Below are 13,124 nucleotides of genomic sequence, written 5' to 3'. Positions count from 1 at the left end.
TCTGGGCCTGGGGGTCTTCAACCACAAAATAAAGATGTTAAATAAGGTGTTCTCTGCCATCCCTTCAGCCCTGAAAGTCTGTAGACTTATGACCAGCAGGGTCTTTAAGTTGAGTATCATTGATTATATTCTATTTATATGAAAAGGGCTAATCTATTCATAGTGGAGGGACAGGGAAACCTGGCATGCTGCAGTCCATGGGGTCCCAAAGAGTCAGACGCGACTTGGCAACTGAACAACAACAGCAGCCTTTTATCAACTAGAATAATCAATGAAACCCTACGAAGCATGCCCCGACTAGAAAACCCAGAAGAGCTAACAATGGCTAGCATTTATTGAGCACATACTGTGTACCAGGTACTATTTCAAGCACTTCACATATATGAAAATATTAACTCATAATTGTCTCAGCCTGATGAGAGAGATATAGTTATTATTCCCACTTATTTTACAAATGAGTAAAATGAGGCACAGAAATGAAGTGGCCTGTGGAAAATCATAGTACGTGACTGAGCTGGAATGGTTCAGTCATCTGGGTCCAGAGTCTGGATTGTTGGGGGATTTTTTTCCCTCTTAATTTATCGGCTGTGCTGAGTCTTCGTTTCTGGCTTTTCTCTAGTTGCAGTGAGTAGGGGCTGCTCTCTCATTATGGCTTCTCTTGCAGAGCGCAGGCTTACGCTCTAGCGCAAGTTGTGGCACATGGGCTTAGTTGCTCCACAGTATGTGGGATTTTCCTAGATCAGGGATCGAACCCGCATCTCCTGAATTGGCTGGTGGATTCTTTACCACTGAGCTTCCAGAAGCTCAGAATTCTTAATCACATCCTCTCCTCCTCCCTATTGATTTATTTAGGTTCTAAAAATATACTCCAAGTCTGCATTTAAAAATGAAAACTTTTAAAACTAAAAAGAAAAAATAAAAATGAAACTTTTGTAAATAAACAAGATACATGCATTTGTGAAAACAAAAATTACTAAATGCAGGTAATAACTGAATTTGACATCTAATAGGCAGTAATGGCCATGAAATAATAACATATGTTTGAATTTCAAAGCATAGTCTAAAATGGCAGAATTAATTTTGGAAACACTCATGGAATTCAGAAAGGAGTATGACATTCAGTTGTCTACAAACTAAGTAATTTTGAGTTTCTTAGATGCTTTATCTGAATCAGACTTCCTGAGGAAATGATGATGTTTCAGCCAGAACAAACATACTTCTCGTGGAATGTGGTTCTTTTGTGAAATAATTTGTTTCCTAAACAGATAGAGACAAGCATGAAATGTTTGCCTAAGGTTCAATTTGCATTTTCCCCAACTCTTTCTAAAGAGAATTCCAGAAAATTGGTGTAGACATTTATACCAGTTAGAAAAATGCAAACACCATTCTGCTGTGGAAGAGTATTTGTATCCTGTAACATTTTTTCCTTCTTTATTCTTCAGAAACATATATACTTGTCCAGCCAATTAACAAATTTGAAGTTTTGTATATAAAACTTATTTTTATCTTTCACCACTTGGTTGTCATGATCAATCTGGTATATTTGTTAAATTTCCTTTATAAGAATTTTCCCCAAAAGTGAAGCCTTTTCTTCAAATGAGATTTTATTGGTCTTATTGAGAAACCCAATAAAATACAAAAAGTGAAAGGGGAGCAAACAGATGGTGGGGGTTCCATCCCTTTTTCCTAGAAGACCCAAGTCTTTTTTTTTTTTTTTTTTTTTACTGCTGTATTTATTTTTGGCTATTCTGAGTCTTTGTGGCTGCCTTTTTTTCTTTCTTTTTTGTATGTTTTGGCCACACTGCCAAGCAAATAGGATCTTAATTCCCAGACCATGGATTGAACCGGTGCCCCTTGTATTGGAAGTGTGGAGTCTTAGGGAAGTCCCAGGAGCCCCAGCCTAATCTGAGATCACCCAAGAGCCCATGAGTAGCATTTGAAAACTGCACCAGACATTGTAGCAAAATCATTTCATATATGACTGGTTTAGGACTTGGACAATTGTGTGAACATGGCATTTTAAAAAAGTGCTAGTTCCTTTAAGAAATTTCCAGTTGAGTAAGTTTAAAACATGACCACAAGCTCCAAACAATAAGATAATTTCTCATTCACCATATATAGAACTTCAAACATGGAGTGTCCAGCCCGAAGCAACTCCTGCACTGCTCCCAGCTCAAGTTTCCTGTGAGGAGAGAGAAATTGCAGGGCTCAGGGGAACTGAGGCCTCCGGGAACTGATGACTGGCCACACACCAGGCTCAGGGCTAAGTGCCTTAAACATATTACCTAACCAAATCCTCCCTGTAACCCTGGAGGGAAGTGTTATCACCCCATTTTACAGATGAGGAAACTAAGGCTTGGAGTCAGTAAGTCATTAGCCTGAGGTCACTGGCTTGTGAGTAGTGCTGGTAGAGCTTATACTGGGACATAACCAAGAGTGCAGAGGGAGCACTCCGACCCTCTAAGCTTCCTGCCCTGGGGCCATGGAGGATGTCTGACTGGTCAGCGGACCTGCATTGCTATCCCACCTAACTTAAATCTACTCCTGAGACCACTGCATCCCAGGTGAGTCCCATTTTCCAGGCGTTGGTGCATTTTACATAGCCCAGTGCTTCTCCGTTCCTTCCCTCTGCAAACACACCCCACCAAGTCCTGGCCCTCCCTCCTGGCTTCCACTTAGACTGGTCTTCCACCTCGCATCTGCCGCCTCCCATGTTGACCTACAAGAATGCTGATTGGATGATCCTGCATCCTTTTCTACCAAGTGAATTTAGGCCTGGCATTCAGGATTCTACCATAGGGCAGCCCCACTCATCTCCCCAGCTTCAGTTCACCTGCTCTCTTTATGGCAGGGTTTCTTCCAGAAGTAATGGCGTATTCCTGACCAGCACATACAATTGACCTTGGGCAAGTCGCTTTACTGCTCCGGGCCTCAGATGTGTCACATAAACTAAAAGATTTGGACTTCTCCCCAGGGTTTCTTTAAGATTCCTAAGATTCCTATTTGATGAATCGGTCCTATGCAAAGACTATGGCCCTTTAGAAGGAAAACAAACTGACTTTGAAATTAGAATATATTTGAACCCAATGTGTATATTGCATCTTTAAGTATTTATTCAAGAAATGCTTTTTAAGGCACTTTGTGATGTGTTTTGTGTTAGTCTCTTTGGATATAAAAAGTCCTTCTGAGAGGGTTTCCTGTTCAGTTGGGCTAGACAGATATGTACAAAAATAAACTCCATAAAAGGTTATGTAAATGCCATGGACAGTAGGACAGAGGAAATACAGGAAAATTTTTAAGTAAAAATTGAGTTTTAGTAAATCAGGTAACAAAATTCAAAACAAGTTTATCAAAAGCCTGTGAAACCTTTTGGCTGGGAGATGGGGTGAGGGTAAATCCTGAGTGTGGATTACCCAGCAGTACGGGAAATCTGCTATGTTGTGGAAATCTTTTTCAAGCTCGTGTGAAACCTCATGAAGGGGGTTAACTGTTCTGAAAAGAAGGCAGTTAAATCTGATGGGACAGGAATTCTCATACATTGCTGGTGCAGTCACTGAAAATTGGTGCAGTCACTGAAAAGTTTGGCTTTTTTTTTAAAAAAAAAAAAAAAGGTTACACATGAATTTACCACACAACACATTAATTCCAGTCCTAGGGATCCACCCAAAAGAAGTCAAAACTATGTTCACACAAAGTCTTGTGTATGAATATTCACAAGCAACATGCTTTATAATAGCAAAAAAGTGGAAGTGATCTGTATGTCTAGCTGGTGAATGGCTAAACAGAAGCCATGGAGCCATACAAGGAAATACTACTTGTGATAAAAGGGAATAAAGTATCAATGCTTGGAACGTGGTTGAACAGGATCCAATCACAAAGATCTAATAGTGTGTAAATCCACTTACATGAAATGTCCAGAAAAGACAGCTCTGTAAGGACAGAAAGGAGATTATTGGTAGCCTGAGGCTGGAAGTGAGAATGGAATTGCTTTGGAGTGAAGGAAACATTCTGAAACTGGATTGTGGGGACTTCCCGGGTGGTCCAGTGGCTGAGACTCCGAGCTCCCAATGCAGGGGGCGTGGGTTCCATCTCCCGTCAAGGAACTAGATTCTGCATGCCCCTATGCCCTCCTCCAGGGGATCTTCCCAACCTAGGAATCGAACCCACGTCTCTTAGGTCCTCTGCATTGGCAGGCAAGTTCTTTATCACCAGCGCCACCTGGGAAGCCCCAACCAAGACCCAGCAAGGTCAAATAAATCAATAAATTTTTAAAAAACTGTCATGTGATGAGGGTTGCACAGCTCTAGACTTAACTAAGTCACTGGATCCAGCACTTAAAATGGTATATTTTATGATGTATAAATGATTAAATAAACTAAAGAGGGTATTGCTTTACAGGAGAGGGAGAGGAGGGCTTTCTTTCTTGTTACTTGAAATGAGTGGGAAGCTAGAACAGCTACTGGGAACCCCAGTTCAGCTCGAAACCACATGTCTATCAATATTCTAGGAAGCATTTTTGAATCTCAAAGTTTAGAGTGAAATAAAAAGTGTTCTATTCAAAGCCTCATGGAATCCAAGATTAAAAGAAGCAATGCTTAAAAAAAATCTGTTAAGGGTAAATGAGAAGATAAGATTAAACAATGATTGATAACAAAAAGGAACTTGATTTTATCTGTCTCTATGCCTGAATCTCCCAATTGTAGATTCATTTTATCTGCAGTGATCTCTAATAGTGATCAATAGTTCTAATGAGCTACTTTTTAAATATTTTTTAAGTATAATGGAGTGAAAACCGAGGCTAGCTCTTTCCTCTGTTCATCCTGCCATTGGGGAGGATGAAATTCAGTCTGTAAAGATGACCGCCTATAAGCATTCAGGGGGTGGAAGAATGATCCAAACGTATAACAAGATAAAAATTTATGACCACAAAAAGGAACATTTAGTGGGTGGGTTTTTTTTTTTTTCGTGAAGAAATACAGAATTTGTTTTAAAACAAAAAGGAAAAGCAAGATATACTTATGAAAGGGAGCAGCCCAAGGACCATCCTCTGTCAAAACCAGAATACAAACCAGAAGTGCAGTGCTGTTAAAAAAAGAAGTCAGAAGGCCGCTGGGGTGTACGGGAAAGGCTGTCTGTCATTCAGAGTTTCAGGGAAGACTGGCCATCAGGTTTTGCTTGGGACCCTGAGCTGGTTACGGTCACCACAGTTCACAAGGAATTCAGAGACCCTGGTGAATTCACAGAACAGCACAAACAAGGCCCAGGATGATGAAACATAGATACTGTGCTGGAAGGTGTTGGGATGTTTCTGCCCACAGAGAGAAAAAAAAACCAAAAAACTGAGGCCTCTGTTTTATACAAAACGGGATTTTTTAAAGAATTGCAAGGCAATCAGCAATAAACTCCATGAGAGGGCCTATTAAAAGGTCTTTGGTACTCAGAAGAAAAACTTAACTGTTAGCATCCCAGCAAAAGAGCTCTTATCCGGGAAACCATGGATGCCCCAGGAGACTGAATAAAATTCAGAAGGAATATGAATTAGTATGAGAAGAAAAATGGCATCTTTACTGACCTCTGCTGCTGCTCCTGCTGCTAAGTCACTTCAGTTGTGTCCGACTCTGTGCGACCCCATAGACGGCAGCCCACCAGGCTCCTATCCCTGGAATTCTCAGGCAAGAACACTGGAGTAGGTTGCCATTTCCTTTTCCAATGCATGAAAGTAAAAAGTGAAAGTGAAGTCACTCAGTCGTGTCCGACTCTTTGCGACCCCATGGACTGTAGCCTACCAGGCTACTCCGTCCATGGGATTTCCTAGGCAAGAGTACTGGAGTGGGGTGCCATTGCCTTCTCCTTTACTGACCTTTACTAGGAATTTAAGGTTTTCTACAATCTTAATGTAGGCAATGAACTCCAGTAGAATTATCAGTATCTGTGACTTCATCACCAATAAAAAGGACGTTTTCACATAGTGTTCCTGTTGCCACCAAGATGAATTTACACGTATCTCTTAAAATATAGTAATTAATTTGCTTCTATCAATAATGGACTAACAGAAGTTGGATTTAACTCCCACTTTTAACAATTAAGACTTTCCAGGTGGCTCAGTGGTAAATAATCCACTTGCAATGCAGGAGACCTGGGATCGGTCCCTGGGTCGGAAAGATCCCCTGGAGGAGGAAATGACAACCCACTCTCGTACTGTTGCCTGGAGAATCCCATGGACAGAGGAGCCTGGCAGGTTATACTCCGTGGGGTCGCAAAGAGTTGGACACGACTGGGTGACTAACACTTTCACTTTTCACTTTAACAGTTAAAAATCTGGACAATATATGGATGAAATTGTGGTTTTCAGACATTGAATGCTGCTCTTGCTTCCTTCCTGAAGGGTTCCCAGGCCACTGTCGGGGGAGAGGGATTTAGCTGGAGCCTGGTGGTCTGAGTTGAGGAGAGAGTTGAAAATCAGTGGGGTGGAGTAGCTAGAGTCTGCAGAGCAGAGAGCTGCTCAGGGGTTGAGTTCTGGAGACCTACAGAGGGTCCCCCTGGAGTCTCCAGCTGAGTCATCATCAGCTCGTGCCTGTGAGGAAACTACCTGAGGCTGGGAAAGAACCTCCCAGAGGACCGGTTGGAACGAAAACCAGAGCTCACATAGGCCCCAGAATGTTCCTTCTCCCACCAGCCTGAGTAGGGCAAAGTTAGCCCTGGACCAAAGGATGCCTTCATCCTGCTTAGCAGTGTTTATAAGCATGCCTCAAAAGCAAGGATAGGCAACTTTTTGTGTGAAAGGCCAGACAGTAAATAGTCTCAGCTTTATGGATCACTTGGTTTCTGTTGCAATCACTCAACTCTACCACGGTAACATGAAAGCAGCCACGTTTGGTATGGAAATGAATGCTAGTGGCTGTGTGCCAATAAAACTTTATATCCATGTTCACTGTGGAAATGAATGCTAGTGGCTGTGTACCAATAAAACTTTATATCCATGTTCACTGTGGACATGAATGCTAGTGGCTGAGTGCCAATAAAACTTTATTTACAAATACTGAAAATGTAATAAAATTTTCACAGGCCACAAAATATTATTATTCTGATTTTTTCAACCATTTCAAAATGGAAAAACCATTCTTAGCTCGTGAGCCATACAAAAACAGGCAAGAGACGAGATTTGGTCTCTGGGCTGTAGTTTGCTGACGTCTGATTGAAAAGATAGAACTGTCTCTAATTAACTGTGTCCCAGAACAAGGCTCAAAGATATTTAAAAGAATATGAAAGAAATTAAGAAGCCAGCACCCAACAATGTCAAATTCACAATGTCTGGTATCCAATGAAAAAGTTCCAGGCATACAAGGAGGCAGAAAAATATGATCCATAATGAGGAGAGAAATTATTTAATTGAAAGAGACCCAGAAATGATACAGATGGTAGCATTAGTAGACAAGGACATTAAAACAGCAATTGAAAATTTATTCCATGTGTATAAAAAGGTAAAGGAAAGGACAGAATGTTGTGGGGAGACATGGGATATAGAAAAAATACTAAATCAAATTCCTAGAAGTAAAGAATATATCTGCAATGAAAATTACACTGGGTGGGGTTAATAGCAGATTAGATACTGTAGTAGAAAAGACTAGTGGGGCTGAAGATATAGCAATACAGACGATTCAATGGAAACACAGGGAGAAAACAGAAAAAACAAGGCATCAGTGAGCTGAGGGGACAGCATCAAGCAGCCTAACGCACACATAGTTGGAGCCCCAAAGGAAGGAAAGCCGATAGGAAGGAAACAGAAAAAGTCTCTGAAAAAATAGTAAATAATACAGTATCTACTAAACCTGCTGTTAGATCTCATTTTCTGTGTTAAAACCATATCAACTAGATCACAGATTCTTTTTTTTTTTGGTTGCACTGGTTCTTCATAGCTTCGTGTGGGCTTTCTCTAATTGTGGCGAGCAGGGGCTACTCTCTAGCTGTGCACAGGCTTCTCATTGCAGTGGCTTCTCTTGTGGAGCACAGGCTCTAGGCGCACAAGCTTCAGTAGTTAGAGAGCACAGACTCAGTTGCTCCATGACATGTGGAATCCTCCTGGACCAGGGATCAAACCTGTCCCCTGCATTAGCAGGTGAATTCCCACCCTCAGTACCACCAGGAAAGTCCACAAATTGTTTTTAAATGGCTCCATAACTATATTTCCTGGAGAAGGAAATGACAACCTACTCCAGTATTCTTGCCTGGAGAGTCCCATGGACAGGAGCCTGGTGGGCTACAGTCCACGGGATCACAGAGTCGGAAACGACTGAGTAACTAACACTTTATTTCAATACAACCAGTTTCCTTTGTAATCTTATGCTTTTAATAGCGTTGTTCTGAACAGGGGTGGAATATTTCACTCAACCACCCAGGAGCTCAGGGCCCAGTGAAGGTGTACAGCCCTGTGGGCAATTGTACTCACCTCTGTTGTGGGCCCCTCCCATGGTTCTGGGGCATCGTCTGACCGGGTCTGCTGTATTCCACATCCCTAGTCCCTAACACAGAGCCTTGTTACCTCACAGATGCTCACTGATTAGTAAAGAGGGCATGGGGGAAAAATTAATACTCTCTATGTCCTTGGAAGATTAAGTAAGAAATATGCCTAAGTTAATGCAGATAAAAGTTTCTCCCAGACTCATGAGAGTGAGCATCTGCCAGAGTTCATCTGACACATTTCACATACATTATCCCCACTAATCCTCCCAACTGCCCTGGATTCAGATAAGGAAACTGATGACCAAAGATAAAATCGTTTTCCCAGGTCTCTGAGCTTGTGAGTGATGGGGCCAGGGTTGGAACCAGAGCCTCCAAAGCACATTCTCCTGTGTCGTGGCTGTGGCTTGACTGGCGAGAACTGCTGGGTGAAGGAAGACCCAATCCTGGGACAAACCAGGCAGCCGGTGTGTGAAGTCCCTGAGGAAACCAGATCCTCTCAGATGGAGTCCCCAGATTCTTCTAACACGTGGGTCTAATGCCTTTTTATTAAGGTGAAGCCACTGTGGGCCCTCCGGGGTGAGTGGTGAGAAATCAGCTATCATGAGAGGAGGTCCCAGCTCTTGGGCCTGCCTCAGCTTCTCACGAGATCTTCAACTTCCTTCCAAGGATCGCTCGGGACCTCTTTCTTGATTCTGTTGATGAGCAGTAGAGGATGGGGTCTTGGCAAGCTATGTTTGTTTTAGGCAACACCTCACTACTGCACAGTTTCAGAAGAGCACCCAGTTCTTGCCACCCAAAAACTACTTCTGCCTAAGACAAGTAAGGGTTTTCCTACCTGCTATCCTTCACCCAATATGAAAAATAAGTTCCTACATCACTGAAATGAGTCTTCCACTAGATGTAGAAGTAATACTATGAGTACATAATTCACTAGATGTAGAAGTAATACTATGAGTACATAATTCAAGGTTGGTTGGAATACAATACAGCAAAAGTGTGGAAACTTCTTGGAACAGAGGGTCAAGCTTCAGCACCCCTGGGTGTCGGGGATGGTGGTAAGAGTTCCCTGGCACTTTATCTCATGCTGTCCTGCCGCACTGGGTACCTTCTACCTTGTGACTTATTGTAGTATCTTATCTGCCTTTCTTGACTGGGTTCTGAGGGTGGACTCCACATCTGAACCATGTGTAGTCCCCAAGCTTCAAGGTTTCTCCAAGTGAGGTCCAGGAACATCTTTATCTGAGGATCTGAAGAGCTTGTTAAAAATGCAGATGACAACTGAGTCAGAATCCTGGGAGGCAGGTCCAGGAATCTTCGTTTTTACAAGTTCCCCAGCTGATTGTGATTCACACTGCTTGTGAGGACAAGAGGCCAGCTGGCGTACAAGGAAAGACCCAAATGAAATCATGTTGGATTAGTAAAGCCAAACAGAGCAACGTGTGTATACACACTGGAGTTATAGCTATCAAAGCACCACATTTTTATGTCAAATGCTCAAAAGAGTGGGAGAGAGGGTTAGTCGCTCAGTCATGTCCGACTCTTTGCAACCCCATGGACTGTAGCCCCCCAAGCTCCTCTGTCCATGGGACTCTCCAGGCAAGAATACTGGAGTGGGTTGCTACGCCCTCCTCCAGAGGATCTTCCCAACCCAGGGATAGAACCTGGGTTTCCTGCAGTGCAGGCAGATTCTTTACCCTCTGAGCCATGTGGGCAGAAGACGATCATAAGTAAATACAAAGAGTTGTATGTATTTTTCTTTCTTTTTTTTTTAAAATATCATCTGCTGAGGTGAAGGCCTGGTGTCCTGCTTCATCCCGATTCCATGTGTCACACCCTCCCAGCCATTTCAGATTTCACTACGAAGACTCCTTTTTTTTTTTTTTGGCTGTGCTGGGTCTTCGTTGCTGCATGGGGCTTTTCTCTAGTTACAGCGAGGGGGCTACTCTCTAGTTGCTGTGCATGGGCTTTTCATTGTAGTAGCTTCTCTTGTTGGGGATCACAGGCTTTTGGGTGCAGGGGCTTCAGTGGTTGTGGCACTTGGGCTCAGTAGTTGTAGCTACCAGGTTCTAGAGCATGGGCTCAATGGCTGCAGCGTAGGGCCTTCGTTGCTCCGTGGCATGTGGGATCTTCCCAGGTCAGCCATTTAACCTGTTTCTCCTGCATTGGCAGGCAGATTCCTTACCGCTGAGACACCAGGGAAGCCCTGCACAGACTATTTTTAATTGCGCTGCTTGGTGGCATCTGTTCATCCCTATCCCCTAGGGCCCCATATATGGTAAAGTCTCAATTAAAACAAATCAAAACAAACAAAAAAATCCTCCCGCTCACTCTTTGTTACCAGTCTAAGTTTCATACAAGCTGAAAGTTTGGAAGTGGACTGAGGTAGTTCCAGAGAAAGAAATCTCTAACCATCCTCAGTTGGATCTCAGCTTGGTCCATATTTTTGGCATGAATAGTGGATTCTCCAGGAAAGTAGTGGTGTTTTCCAACCTCTAGTTGTTCTAGCTCTTCCATTAGAGTTTCGCTATATCCTCATAACCTGGATTATCATTAATAATCCAGGTGACTTGGTTGCTTAAGTTTCAACCAAGTCACTTAAAATATTCAGCCTCCTCCTAAGCAATAATATATATGAAATTGCAGTTTGATGTGCTGAGTATATTTTAAAATGTATTAAATATGTAATTCTTGAAGTAAAAGAAACAGGTGTCTTGAAGCATCTATAATTATCCTGCGGGGCTCCCTGGGAAATTCTTGCACAGAGTAGGGCAAAGCGTCCATGCCAGGGCCCAGAGCCTTCCCACAGTCACCAAAGACCTCCTAAGAACCTTCTTTCACTGACTGCCAGTGCTGAAATCAAATCCCTTGACAGGACATTGACACCAGCATGAAGTTCTGGCAATTTATCATGGAACTGCACCCGCCTGCCTGCCCGCCCACCCACCACAGTTGGGATTTCAGCAGGGACTGCAGAATAGAGGTCAGGAACCAAGGCCACGCTGACCCACGGACCTGAGTTTCACGTGAGAAATGTGAGCCCGGGGAACAGGGCTTTCTGGGCCCCCAGGGCTGCCTGGCCTGGTTCAAGCTCCCAGCTTACTCGCTTGTTCCATCTGTTTCCTGGAGGCAGGTGACATCCCCACCAGCCGTGGGAGCTTGGTAGGGAGAAGCCAGCTCCTGGTACCCTAGAGCACTTGTATTGCACAAATCTGTTTTTCCTGCAGGTCTGTGTCTGACTTGGAGGCAGTGTTCTGCATCTCACCACATGTCAGAGGTGACTGTTTGATGCCAGCAAAAGAAAACAAGCTTCACGCCGCATGGAGCTAAAGGTGAGGCGACGGCTGGCTGATGGTTGATGATTCACCCAGGTGGACGCTGAACCAGAGGCCTGAAAGGAACTGCCACCCAGGGCCCATATCAAGTCACAGATGAGAAGCCCCGTTTGGCTGCCCCCAGAGCAATGAAGGATTGCGACACGTTTTTTCGCTAACCTCAGCTCTGCAGGGCCGGGCACCCGGGGAGTGAGGTTTAGGGAAGTCAAGCGTCCTTCAGTGTTTTTCCCAGAACAGCTGGGCTTGTCAGAAGACGCCAGTTCCAATTTCACTCTCTTTCTCACCAGCTGTGTGACCTCAGGTGACTCTGTGAAGTCCACTGCGTCTTGCTGGCTTCACCTGTGAGGAGGAGGTTTTTACCCTCTGCCCTTGGGGCTGGCTGTCCAGAGTCAGCGGCACAGCCCATGTAGGAGCAATTAAGCGATAATGGCAAAAGCCTGGTTGGATGCTGCTTGGGGAGCCTGGATGCCTGCCTCAACCCCTGTTCCTGCTTTCAAGATAGTTTGAATGCGTGTGAATGTATGAAAATTAAATAATGCAAAATACCAACCAAATTTATAGTGGGTTGTCTGGAGGCTTGGACTGGGAAGAGACCAGGTTTTAGGGGGGAGTAGTTCATTTTTCTAAAATTCACTTTCCTGGGCTTCCCTGGTGGTCCAGTGGTTAAGAATCCATCTTGTCATGCAGAGGATACTGGTTTGATCCCTGGTCTGGCAGGATCCCATCTGCCTTGGAGCAATTGAGCCCATGAGCCAGAACTACGCAGCCCATGTGCTGGAACTACTGGAGCCCACCTTTCCTAGAGCCTCTGCTCCACAACAAGAGAAGCCACAGCAATGAGAAGCCCACGCACCTCAACTAGAGAGTAGCCCCTGCCGTCTGCGACTACAGAAAGCCCGAGGGCAGCAACAGAGACCCAGCACAGCCGAAACTAATGAAATAAAAGTTAAATTAAAAAATAATAATAAAATACAGATTTGCATTTTTATAATTCATTTTTTCTTTTCTAAGGATAATTCTAGAATCGAATTGTGCCACCAGCTCAGTGAGGCCGACATAATCCTTCAGGATATGAGAGGACTGAGAAAACCTTGTGGGCATCACAGTGGTCAGAAAATACTTTGTGGACCAAGGAGACTTGCCTAGGGCTGTCTCCGATGAGGAAGGGACCAATCTAGGTGGACGGGAGAGAGCAAAGGTCACGGGCACCAGCAGGAGCAAATGCCCTGTGACTGGTCCCAGGGAGGGGAGGTTGGACAGATGAGAACGCAGGTTCATCCTGAGGACTCAAGCCCACAGAGCGAGCCACTCACTGGATGTGGGTCCATACCT

At 43.9% G+C, this 13,124-nt stretch overlaps 1 long non-coding RNA gene across 1 annotated transcript; it reads left to right on the top strand.

Moving 5' to 3' along the window:
- Positions 1–2,069: 2,069 nt before the first annotated feature.
- On the top strand, positions 2,070–12,716 carry LOC129560307 (uncharacterized). Its single transcript, XR_008686738.2, has 4 exons — positions 2,070–2,564; positions 11,333–11,492; positions 11,685–11,789; positions 12,480–12,716. It is a non-coding gene; the product is annotated as an uncharacterized LOC129560307 (long non-coding RNA).
- The last annotated feature ends 408 nt before the right edge of the window (positions 12,717–13,124 follow it).

This window comes from Moschus berezovskii, chromosome 16 (assembly GCF_049115385.1).
Source record: "Moschus berezovskii isolate FMDL1 chromosome 16, NW_MosBer_1.0, whole genome shotgun sequence".
NCBI classification, from domain to species: Eukaryota; Metazoa; Chordata; class Mammalia; order Artiodactyla; family Moschidae; genus Moschus; species Moschus berezovskii.
The sequence above is the reverse complement of the archived record's forward strand: the minus strand, read 5'-3'. Positions and strand labels throughout refer to the sequence as shown.